The 13,209-nt window shown below is 30.6% G+C and overlaps 1 long non-coding RNA gene across 1 annotated transcript; it reads left to right on the top strand.

Moving 5' to 3' along the window:
• The first annotated feature begins 426 nt into the window (after positions 1-426).
• LOC139905771 (uncharacterized) lies at positions 427-4,167 on the top strand. Its single transcript, XR_011780811.1, has 3 exons — positions 427-1,259; positions 1,332-3,099; positions 3,614-4,167. It is a non-coding gene; the product is annotated as an uncharacterized lncRNA (long non-coding RNA).
• The last annotated feature ends 9,042 nt before the right edge of the window (positions 4,168-13,209 follow it).

The raw sequence follows: 13,209 nt of genomic DNA, 5'->3' as shown, positions 1-13,209 counted from the left end.
CTCACCAATTTTTCATTACTATGAATACATAAATGATTATCGTGAGAAGAGTTCCTCTCACAAAAATAGCATTTGTATATGAAGATGGTCTGGATAGTTTCTGTCCTAACAAAGACACGATATATTTTTCGTTGTAACTCGACACATTTCTCCTAGCGACACTTCCTTCTCTTTAACCCGTCTAAATATTACTCGGCATATTTCTCTGCAAAAGAAATGTTCACAAGGCATTTTTTGTTTTTGGATCAAGTACCCCGAGTTGGATTGACTTAGAAACGTCAAATTTTAACACAGCAAGCCTTATATTGATAGTTATATAAATACATTCAATACAAAGATACATTATATTATTATATGCATACAGGTTTTAATCATTCTATACGATGACCTCACATCTCTCCCCCCAAGACGACAAATAACATAATATATTAGTACACTTCACAAAACATTGAAATACAACAATGACATATAATTATGTAATACTTATATTATGTAAGTCGTTTTTCAGGACACTCTGGTTGATACATATTATCAACTAGTGTCTATTTTCTTTCCTTTCCTTCCACATTAACAAAGTAAGATCACCTTCCCGAGTATTTGTAGTTACTCCACTTTTGTCCACCCTTTTGTTTTTTTATTTTGGATCATAACGTGATCTCTAGGTATCAAAAGGTTTCGATTTGTAGAGGTACGAATGTAGTATTAATTGGATCCTTCTCTCTCTTTTTCTCCCGCACCCTCTCAATGTCGGAAGGCAACAGGCGAGCGTAGACAATGGGCAATGCTGGGACCCGAGTTCTTTGTAAGTAACTAAATACCTATTGGGATGGACTGAGTCTGTAAGATTTGGGTGTATTTCACCATTCCATGAGTGATGAACGAAATGAAACCCAGTCATTAGATTATTTGAGGATCGCTCCATGATTTGACGGCAACCTCTGCATACCAGTAGGATTTGGGTAAGTATGGAGATGCAAGCTCATGTTTAATGCCTAAATCTTTGCAGAATTCCCCGAATTCTATCCAGAATTGTGGTCCACCGTCTGTTCCAATAGGTATTAGAAGTCCCCAATCTTCTAACTACGTCAACATAATATCAGTGACGGACATAGTTCAAGTTTCTACGTAACTGATTTATGAGAGGCCGCCCTGAATAGCGTCCTGGGCGACGAGATATGTTTTTCTAGTCACCTCTTTTAGGTTGGAAGACATGGATTCAATTGGTCTTGACGCTGGTGATTGTTGCAGTGATTTTATAGGTAATGAAGGCTATAGCTCTTGGCATGAATTACAGCTTGATATCAACTGTTTAATTTCATTTGACATTCAAGGTATTACCCTTTTCATATTTTGGAAAGATGTATTCCCTTTCGTTGTTACTGTTGATGGATGGTTGATTCATTTGGAGATACTTGAATGACTTGAAGAAAAGATTCTGTTATAATCCCCAGTTTTTGTAGACCATGCCATGAAACAATTAATTCATCTTGCAGATCTGGAGTAACGTATGCCGTCATGTCTGTTTTGGAGACTTCTTCAATTTTGATAAGAAGATAGACTAAACCAATGCATCTCAAGATTGACTTGTTCCCTGTTGCGATGGAGAGTCTTTTAGTTGAGTATATTATGATGTTGCACTCCATTACCAAGTCATAAGAAATAAGAGACTCAGTAGTTCCTGGATCAGGTAGAGCTTTCATGGTAAAAGGTTAACCTAACCTTGGATAAACTTCTCCCTCTAGATATGAAGTGACGTGATCGATGGTAAAGTTTTCCTTCGGTTTGTCGACGTTTTGATTGACTTGGCCTCACTCTGCACTGAAGATTTATCATCATCAAAGCAAATTCTCAGTAAATTGCCCATTTCTTCTCCATTTTTTACACGTCTCATTTTCAGCAGGGTATTTAAAAGGTGGATGTGATGTATTTGACTCGCAACATCTAAAGCATTTACGTTTAAGTCCTGGTGGATGATGATGTTTTTTGTTTGTGGTCTGATTTTGTTGTGTCGTTGTCAATTTTTGCAAGTAGACAGAACTGCAACATCTTTTCCTCCATATATTAAGCCAACTTCCAGGGAATGGCTATCTGGATAAGCTTTTCATGGTTTGGTTTACTTTGAAGGAGAAACTCTTAGCATACATGTCTATTATTTGTAGCTTGATCAAGCATAGGGTGTTCAAATAGTCTTCATATAATAGTCCTGAGCTCTGCTTCTTCTTCCTGTAGTCTAAGACGGAGATACTAGTCTGGGAACTTTTCTCCCTACTTTTCGTGATATTGAAAGGACCCAATACTGATGCATTAGTAGGCGAATTGCCAGAATTCTTTTTTTTATATATTTCATTTAAATATCTTCCCATGCCCATTATTGGGCTGTCTGGAGTTGTTCTGAATGATATTATACTTTGTAGTTTTAAATATTTACAACTTTTTAAATATCCCTGTGCCTTTGTTCTATCTTATTTGGGGAACAGTAGAGCTCGTAACTTGTCCATGATCTAAATTCTGCCAGTGTCGAGTCTGTCGAGAGTATCTTTGGCTTCAAATCGTATTAGGTTCGTAAGCCTCAATTTCTCGACTATTTCATGGACATCTTCAAAAATAATAAGCTCTGTCTTGGCCTCCTCTTCTTTCCATTCTAACTCAGAGTTGAATCTCGTCTCCATTTGTTGTCAGGCATCATCAACTTTGGACATGATGAATTGAATTTTATTTATCATGTCCTCAGTTATTTCCTTCAATGTTAAGAACTCAGCTCTTCCCATAATCCACTTTCATTGTCCGCTGCGCCACGTTGTGTTACCAACTTACGACGTTTCTCCTGATAGATGATTCTATTGATACTGATATAAATACATTGTATACAAAGGTACATCCTAATATTTTATATATACAGGTTTTAATCTTTCTACATGATAACATCACACCTTTATATGTCTATTATTGTTTCAATCTATTTAAAGTTACACATTCAAAAACAAATATTTAATAAAAGGTCGATACTCGATTTTGTCCCTATCCACAGAAACACTCTCATCGACTCACTCAAACGACTTTTACACACCAACTGTACGTCCCAAAATGGCTGAAACTTTGGTGAGTAACTCTCAACAGATGCTAGATAGATGTGATTAAAGAGACTGTAAGGGAAAGAGGACTCATGTAAACTATCAAGAATGTTTTTTCTTATCTCTAGTTCTGATTCGTCTAAAATAGTGTATATGCGCTATTTTCATCCCTTGCACAGTTCATTGTCATCCCTTTTTCTGACTAAGATTCATCTTATGTAATTTAATTAAATTCAACGTTTTGGCCAGGGTGATGTATTTTTCTTTAGAATGAACCAGAAACAATAACTAGTAATTAAAACCATAATTCTTAGGATCTGAATCATAATTATGGTCTAAAAAATTATTAAAGTTATTTTAAATCAAAAATACATTGCCCTAATCATCTACAAAGAGTATTTATATATTTTTTATCATTACGTGAATCCCGAGTTCATAATTCATATACATAGATTTTGTTTTTTTCTTACAACCATCTTGTCTCCACTTTCCTTTTGTGTGTCTTTTATTCTTTTTGATGTTTATTACATCTTCACTTTCAGGTCGGAAACTTGTCAGAACATACAAACTAAACTTAAATGTCTACACTTTTGATAGATGTGGTAACTTGCCTTAATGCCCATAAATAGATATGAATAAGATTAATCATCATTTATCGCAAATATACAACATTACACCATAGACGGATAACGTGGAATAAATCTGTCGATGAAATAGTAATCGTTCTTTTTTTTTTTTTTTTTGCCTAATGAATTTATACCATGTCGGTTCTATATATTAATATGTATTTACAAAAACTGATCATGGAGCTGACAATTCTTTCAAAAATGGGAAAAAAAAATCTATAAAATTAACATTTTGGATTTTATAGTATTTGTTATTTTCCAAAAAGAATGACTTATTATAAAAAGTGGGTGAGAGTTTTAAAAATGTCAATATTTACGTGATTTGTGCAATTATACAGATAAAGATTGATACTACGGTTTTTCTTCTATAATTTTTGGATCCTGTTTTTATTGTTTTTCCCAAAAAAGAAATATATTTCCTTATAATTTTGTATTTTATTATGATTATCATTAATTAATATTCACAACATTAAACTTTTTCCAACACTTAAAATATGGGCTTATTTAAGGTTTGTTAAAGTTCAAAAGGTTTTTTTATTCCAAGGGTACTGGAGACATACATTTTTCTTAAAGTACAATAAATTTACATATTTCATGTTGAAATATTAGGAGTTTGAGTTAAAATAGGAATTTTAACTCAATTTTGCATATGATTTTTTGACTGAAATTTACGTGCAATATGACTATTTCTGAAAATATTTAGAAATAGACCCTTTTTTCAAAATTCATTTGCTCCAGTCCCATTCTCGAATTTAAAATGGGATTTAATTGCTTAGCAATGACATGTTCTTATATTTCATAAGAGTAATTTAAAATCGTTATTCGCTTCCAGTAGCCCAATTTAGTTTAGTTACCATTTTTAGGTACACGGACATTCTTTCACATATTCTGGAGGACGGAGAAACACTGTTCCTTTCAATAATTTATTCTACTATCAGTACCAGTAATTGAGAAACTGCTGTCAATGTTAAATAGATCATAAATTGTAGAATTTTTAAGAATTTAAATTGACGGTTTTGTAGTCCAAAACGATTAATAGGTGAAATATAATTTATTATTTTATAAACGAAGCCAGGAAGTTTATTTGACACAAGGTATTAAAAAACGATGTTTGAGTAAAAAAAAAATGAAAAAAAAAGAACAAATTAAAATAAGGCGTGTAATTAGCGGTACCAATAGAGTACATAATTATTGACTTGCGACATCTTTACTAATAACGCGAGGTAAATTAGAACAATGTCGTTGAACGATAGACTTCTAATCTACAATACTTAATTTTATAAAAACTGTTTATCTCGATTCAATTTTATAATTTTAAAACAACAACATGAAAAAATCATACATCGCGCTCAAGATAAATCATTTACTTGAACTTAATGTGAGCAAGGCCGCGTTTTGGTCGTTTCTGAAGAAGAAAATATACTTAAAGTATATATTTTTAAAAGATAACCAAAACCATTCTTTTGATATTTTACAGATTTTCAAATCAAAACACGTCTATTAAAGACCTTCTTGTTTGGAGGGTTGAAATTTTTTAGTTTTTTTAAATTAAACAAATGCTTAATAAAAGATATCTCGCGATACCAAATTCCGAACTTTTGTCATTACGGTACAGTCTAAGTTAGATATTGTACATTATATATTTCATGTAAATACTATTTTAGTGACATATGTTGAATTAATTATGCGTAAATGTAATATATATTTTTTAATTTAACATCTCACACACTATGGTGTACAGTTACGTACATTAAAATGCATTCAAATTAAGACAGTCTTTACCTAATAAATTGACTCAAATAATTAATTGTCTTATTTGACGAAAAAGTAAGGGAAAGAAAAAATTAAAATATATTATTTATGTCCCCGGTAGTAATAAGTATTTTTGTACATTGAACGCATTTCAAACGTCATCTTTAATATTGCAATGTTCAGCATTATTTATATTGTAAAATAAGCTTCATTGAATGACAGATAGCTTTAATTTTGAGAGTGTATGTTATGCACTACACTTCATATTTCCGGGGAAACTAATTTATAAATGTCTGAATTCTTGGCTATTCGAAGATGAGGTAGAAACATATTTAATAGATACTGTTAATTTTATATAAAATACATTTTTAGTCATCAACCATAGGCCATCATTAGCAATGTATCATAGCTTGACAAGAACTATATTTGAAGTGAATCTTCAATATGTTTACGACTGTTTATTTAACATATTATATAAAGAAATTATACAAGATTTACGACGAAAAGTTTTGCACCTACAGATTTTTTCTGTAGATGCAAAACCCAAAAAAATCCTTAGGAACGGGATACTGATAAAACAATAATCATAATCCTTATAATAAAATATGATCAATTTGAAACAAATATGACTTACTTTTTTTTTTGGTAAATCGCATAGATTTAGGTAAAAATTATACAAAGAGGCCGTATAATATTTTGCCAATATCCATGGTTTTTAATAGTGATGTGTCACGAGCTAAACTCCTTAATTTTAACTCGAGTTTTATACAGTAAACAAAAAAACATCCAAACCTCGGCTAATGTGTCTAAAATTCGAGTATTTACTCTTTAATCGTCAAAAGTTATGTTTCCTCCTCTTTCTTTTTCGAGAATATTAAAGCATGTTAATCCTCAAAGCGTATTTTTTTTATTCGGATTTAAAAAAGACAAGGGAACACACACAAGAGGAAGAAAGCTGCTTTATTCGACCAGGTTAAGAATTATTACTAATTAGAGAAAGGGAAAACAATTTTTAAATTACACATTTTCATCCTTGATAAAATATTATTTTTTCACCGACGAATTTGTTAGCGTACAAAAAGTGTTAGGTATTGTTAGATGGGTCCACATGGGGTAGACTGGAGGAGCTGTGCTCCTCCTAAATCAATGAATTTTTGTCTTTATCACACCAAAATTATCAATAAGGCAAAAATTGTAAGTTTCACATCAATGAGAGTAATTAGTATTCAAACGAGTAACGAGTATAGCTCGTAATTCCTCGAGTGGTTTTTTTTATGAACTAGAAAATACTGAAGCAGTAAAATTCATATCGCAACATATTACTAGTTTTTAACATAAAAAAAAAACTTTTGGTCCAATCAAAGTCGAAAAAAAACCTAATCAACGAGAGCCACTTAAATTTACAAATGAGATGGAAGACTGTTTTATCATATCCCATTTGGAATAAATAAACCCATTTCCTAATTCATTTGCTCATTTAATGATTGCATAAACCTAAATGACTTAATTTACGTAGTTTGTGTAATAACACACCTCTATATAATCAATCCTCAATGAAAAAATCAAGCCTCTTTATTTTCATGCTTTTGTTAATATGTAAGAAAATCTGTATATCTTTCCTTCTATTCGAAGAAAAAATCTTCAACAACTTGACTCACTCCATATCCTCTAAACCTGTTGACAAGAGAGTTTTCGTTTGTACATTTAACTAATTGAATGCCTCGTTGCTCTCAAGCCTTAATTACGTTGTATAGTATACAACTATTTGTGTTTATATATGTATGATCCTTTGATGGCAACTGATCCTTGAATATAATACCACATATTCAAATGTAAAGTTATCAAGTACCTACAAATAGCAATGGATTATGTAATGGTAAATTACATCACCTTTGTTCTCATTCAAGAGCAAATTGAAAGGTTAAAGATCGACTGGATCAATTCTATACTAATGTTCAATGTGTTTATGAGTAAAATAAACATATTTATCGATTTATTTGTAATAGTTTTAGTAAAAAGTAATCAATTATTTTCCTTTGTACTTCATGAACGTCGGACTCGATGGTTTCCCTTACTTTATCCACATTTTGGCCATCCAGAGCGTGTTTTATCTTACCGAAACGGAATAGACGAAACCAAAATTTGGCATAATTGTATATTGCAGTGTCAATATTATAAACTTTATACACATTTTAAGCCACCTGTCTAGCGTTTTCACCTTTATTGGAGAAAAAATGTCAAGTATAGCATATTTTGTCGTTGCTGGTGTCCATACTAGACGAATATTCAAACAATATGAAGAAAAACAAACACAAAACTGTTTTACAAGTTTTTTTTTGTACAAAATCTTACCTTTCTAAGGGCATAATAAATTGATTGCACTTATACAGCACGAGATACACATTACTAACGCCATCTATTGAAACAATATATTTTTATGACTCCTTTTATATTTTGATAGTGTTGTGTTGAGTTGAATCGAGCCAAACCAAGTCGTAAAGGATCTACTGACATAAATTAGAAAAAGAAAAATAACAGAGAAAAAACTCAGTACTAATTTACTGATTTTCAGTTAAAGAAATTATATTAGTGTGTAAATCGTAAACTAATTACTTACTTTTATTTGCTATTGTATAGAATAATTTTTTGTTTTTATGGGCACTAAGGGGCTAATACTTTCTAGTAAGAGTAAGATTGTCCAATATAACTCAAATCGTGTTATATTAAGTGTAATCTCTTTAGAAATTGAAATTTTTTTTTCTTGGCCTTTATTTGGCATTCATACATTTTCAATTTTAAAAAATTCGAAGAAGACAGAAACACACAAATTCAATAAAAAAAATATATTAATCTCTTTGTCATAATGAAATCATATGAAAAACGATAAGGTATTATAAATATTTCAAAAAAATTACGTAAAGCTTTATTATGTTTAAAACTCATCCAGTGCCTTTCTCCTTCCATGACCTCTAAGCGTACAAAATATAATGTGCCTTTGTAAGGACATCATTAACTTTTGACTGTCTATCCTGTTAAAAAAAGTCAAAAAGTTATTACTTTGGAGCTTGCGCCCAAAAGAGTTATCAACCCCGAAAGAACGTCTCTTTATATATTCTTATATTTAAAATAGGATATTCCTCAAACTTAATAGCACATTTGGTCGTAAGCTTTCAATTTTCTTGAGAAACATAGAATACTTATATAATTTTGGCCTTGTTCTATAAGAAAATTCTAGAAATAAATGCTCCATATATGATCCTTATACCAAAGTTGCCTGATCTGATAGAGATTCAAGGATCTCCAAAGAGCTGAAAGATCAATAACTGATAGGTCACTAAATTCCTTGGAGTTTTGAGACTATTTCAAAGATAACTTTTTCTCTTTTTACATAATTGAGAATTTAAAAATTAGTATTGATTAGAAAATCCCTTATGGACACAAAACTCAAAACATTATTTGATGAGGTTTAATGACAAAAGTCCAGCTGACTTTATAAAATATGAAATGAAGTTTTGGATTTAAAAATCTACACAGAGGTTTGAGTCGAGACGAAAAAGTTAATACTTCTTCGAGTATATACGGCATTATGCTTCATATCGACATTAAAAAATTTTATATAATAGGGACTATTTATATAATTTTTTTTGTCAAAAATTATTTACGTTTTTTTATGGAGAAAGATGAATATCATCACCACGACAGAGGCATTGTTCCTTCGTTTTAAGGTTAGATTTTGATAAAAATCTAATGGTTAAAAAGTTACGCTAAACGACTTTCATTATATTTTTTCAGGCTTTATGATGTATTGTTATTTTTGTGACTTGTTTTTATATTAATTTACCATTTGGTCTTTGTCGTCTTTTAATTTAGACTATTTTATAGAAATTTAAAATGTCATACAAAGTTATACTATATTCAAAGGTCAATTCTTAGAGCTAAACTTTGTGTAGACATACACTTCATGAAAAGAAAATGTATAAATAATTATATTAAAAACAACTCTACCTCAACTAATTTAATCAATTCATAAATTTACAAAAAATATTTTCCTCAATCTTTCTATGCATTTTCTTACAAAAACTATCAACAAATTTGCATTCTTCTCTAATATTATAAATGGTTGGGGAAAAATTAATTTTCTTATTTTGTGCTTTATTGTAATGCTTTGTAAGAAGTGTTACAATCATCTGATTTAAACAAAGTATGCTCCGTTTTGTTTGATAACTTGTTGCCAACAACTCGTATCTCGTAGAAGGCCTTGTCCCCATTATTAACAAAACTCGGACAGCTAATTTTCACAGTCCTCTAGTAAGGCTAAATGTGTACCCACAAGCGCGTTGGCCAAAGGCAGGAACAGGTGGTAGTCACTTGGTGTCCTGTCTGGACTGTAGGGTGGATGTTCTTGTGCTCCTGGAACTTCTTGTGTGTCATCAGAAATGTTTGAGATCCTGGCGTTGTCTTGATGAAACACTATTTCTCTCCTTTTCATCAATACTGGCCGCTTCTGCTCGATCGCTCTTCAAAACGTCGAGTTGTTCACAGAAGAGACCTACGCACTCGACACCAGATAGTTTAAAATTAAAATGATCAAGTGCAATACTGAACCGTAAAAGCATTTGTTGTATACACTTACACCTTTACAACGCATTATCGTATTATCCTCTGCGACCAATAATGAACAAGATATACTTAGTTAAAAAAGTCGGGGGGAAATGGAAAACTACTTTTCCCGACCTAATTTTTATTAAGTATTCCACCTCTATTTGAAGAGTATGTAGTATCATCAACAAATATAGACTGTACGTTTTCTAAATTTATAATCAACTTTCTGAACATATGTTTTTTGAATATATATAGAAACTATTGTTTATAACATTTCTGACGATGCAGAGGGGCTACCCACACCATAGCTGAATGAATTCTGCATTAGCGATTTCTTGGTATTTGGAGGATAGGTCTAATCGGACCACACTTTTTTTATTTACTTTTCTATTTCTACTCCATAAAAAATTCCATTTAAAATTATGGTAACAGTATACATTCTCCGTTTTTTCATAACCTGAAGAAGTACAACGATCTGGTATTCTAAGAAAAATTAAAATCGAAAGGTTAATATATTTTAAGAATAAAACAGCGCTTAAATTTAAAATTATAACTTATTAATTTATAGTACTAATCTTTGACAGACAGCTGTCGTCAAAATTTCATGAAAATCGGCTCTTTAGTTTGTAAGTTATTCTGCTAAGTGCTCTGATACTTTTTTATTTCCAAAACAATGGATATAACAGTTTTTGTTTTAATTTTACATTTCTTCTTGTTGGGGGGAAAATACCGTTTAAGCTAAGCAATGGCTTGAAAAATGTTAAAGGGACTCTCTTATATAGAGTGAATAAAAAACAAATAAATAAATAATAATAATTTAAAAAAAAAAACAATTTTGAAAAAAAAACCGTATTTTCTTTGTTAAGTTTGGGACTTTTCAGCCCATGTGTTAAGTTATAGAAAATAAGAAAGGTTGTTTTAACTACTAATGTATATTTTGAAGAAAAATATTTTATCTTGTTCCTATCTTTTTTTATGTGTAATCCATGCTTTTTACCTCGATGCACTTCGAGGTTTTTATCTACCCAGAATCTTAACTCACATAAGTGAAAGGAAATGTTTTAAGTTACTTATAAATCTTGGCTCCTGTATTTTTCTTGATACCAACTGTTAATTATAATTTAAATATTATTTACTACTTATTATATACACTGAATTGATAATTTTATCAATATAAGTATCATTAACTAAGTATGACATGACAGAAATTCTAAACAAAGGTCTTTGATTTAGATAAATTAATCAAAATAAATCATATCCTTTTTTAGTTCATACTACGTAAAGACATCTGTTTTAAAGGGCTGAAGCAAAAACATTGGATCTTTGTTTTTCACAAAAAGATAGTCGTAATATTTTATCTTCAATAATAAAAAAATAATAATAACAGCTTTAAAAAAAAAAAAATCCCAGATTGCCAACTTCAAAACTTACACGTTAGAAGATGTTTAGAATTTACACCTCAAAATAGATAATGAACAATTTTGTGTCTAAAAAACTTCATTGAGTATTAATTTAGTATTCGTACAGTATTTTGTCAAATATGATGAATAAGGGCATAATATTCATTTCTTAACTACAAATATTAATGTACAATTTCATCTACATATTTGTTATTTTGAAACCGTTTCTACTATTTTCCTTAAGTTATTAAAGTCAACTTATGAACGATTAATTTATTTTATTTTACAAATTTTGTGTGAATATTTAACTTTTCACTGTTATTATGGACATGAACATTATGGTGGATTTTATTTTTTAAACGTTCGAAATACGAGATTTTTTAGAAAAGTCCCTACACTGCAAAGCAAATTCCCGTATCAAGACTTTGCTCACAAGTCCAAGTTTTGAATATTTTCATTGAGTTCTCAGATTTATTTTGAGCTCATTTACTATAATTATGATATAAAAAATTTAATGTTTAGGCTTTTCTTGTGTTTATTATAAACAATCTTTCGATGTCAAGTCATGTCTAAGGGTGATAATTTTGGTATGAATACAAAAGCGTGCGAGGAGAAGAGAAGAAATACTAATGGCATCATTGATTAAATAATATATATCTTCTTCTATCAAGAAAGTTATCATTCCCGCCTTTATTATTCAATATTAATATAATATTAGATGCTGATAGTCGATAAAGAACTGAATAAAATACCTAAAATAACGTCGCCTTCTGTCTGGATTTCTAAAAATGGAGGCCCAGGAATTTGGAAAATACTTACCGGATGAGAAACAGATGCCTTGTCGGATTTATCGATATAAATGTGCTCTTAGTCCCCTGTCTAGAATTACACGCCACTCATTATCCTCATCTCATAACAAGAGTATGGATATTCATCTATAAAATCAAGCTAACGATGAATACATCAAGTCAGACTTTAACTTTGATCTCACAAAGATGCTTATTGCGTGTAATATAACCTTATCCATTGCTAATCATCCTACGTTCAAAAAAATTATGGAGAAATACATGGGTAAATTCTTCCCTTCCCGAGGAACCATCATTAATTAATGGAAAATATTGTTAATGATGTCATTTATAGAAATACCTCCATTTTAAATTGTGAAGTTAAGCTAAATTTCAGCTTGTTTAGAGTCATTCACACCAAATTACGAAATGGAACTCTGAATTTTGTACCATCTAACAGTAAGTATTCATTTTTTTAAAAATCTAATCATAAAATATGATTACATTTTAGCTAAAATTATCAAGAATTACATGGCAAAAACAAGTGCTTAAATGGTTACAACAACGGGAGTAGTAGCTTTGGATGGTTCGCAACTAGTTTTGTCTGACATTAGTTTCTTCACTTAAAGACTTGGGTATGATCATTAGTTTTTCCGATATTACATAGTCAATAAATATTACTTTTTTATCACTTAAGGATTAGCTATGGTTGATAGGCTCCAAGAAATGGTGTTCAGAAAACTCATAAAAGGCAAAAACAACTGTTTAAATCATCACAACAACGGGGGTAGTTACATTGGGTGTATCATTATAATTAGCAATTGTATATATCCTTGATGATAATAGTATGTTGTTATATAAGCATAAATAACGGGGGGGATCTTTTTTGATGCCCTTAATAAGGAGTAATATCGCTGGACATTACTACATAATTAGCTTTTGCACTAAATCTTTACGATGGATTTAATTCTAA

Source organism: Lepeophtheirus salmonis, chromosome 6 (genome assembly GCF_016086655.4).
Source record: "Lepeophtheirus salmonis chromosome 6, UVic_Lsal_1.4, whole genome shotgun sequence".
NCBI classification, from domain to species: domain Eukaryota; kingdom Metazoa; phylum Arthropoda; class Copepoda; order Siphonostomatoida; family Caligidae; genus Lepeophtheirus; species Lepeophtheirus salmonis.
This window is presented reverse-complemented; position numbering and strand designations above follow the sequence as displayed.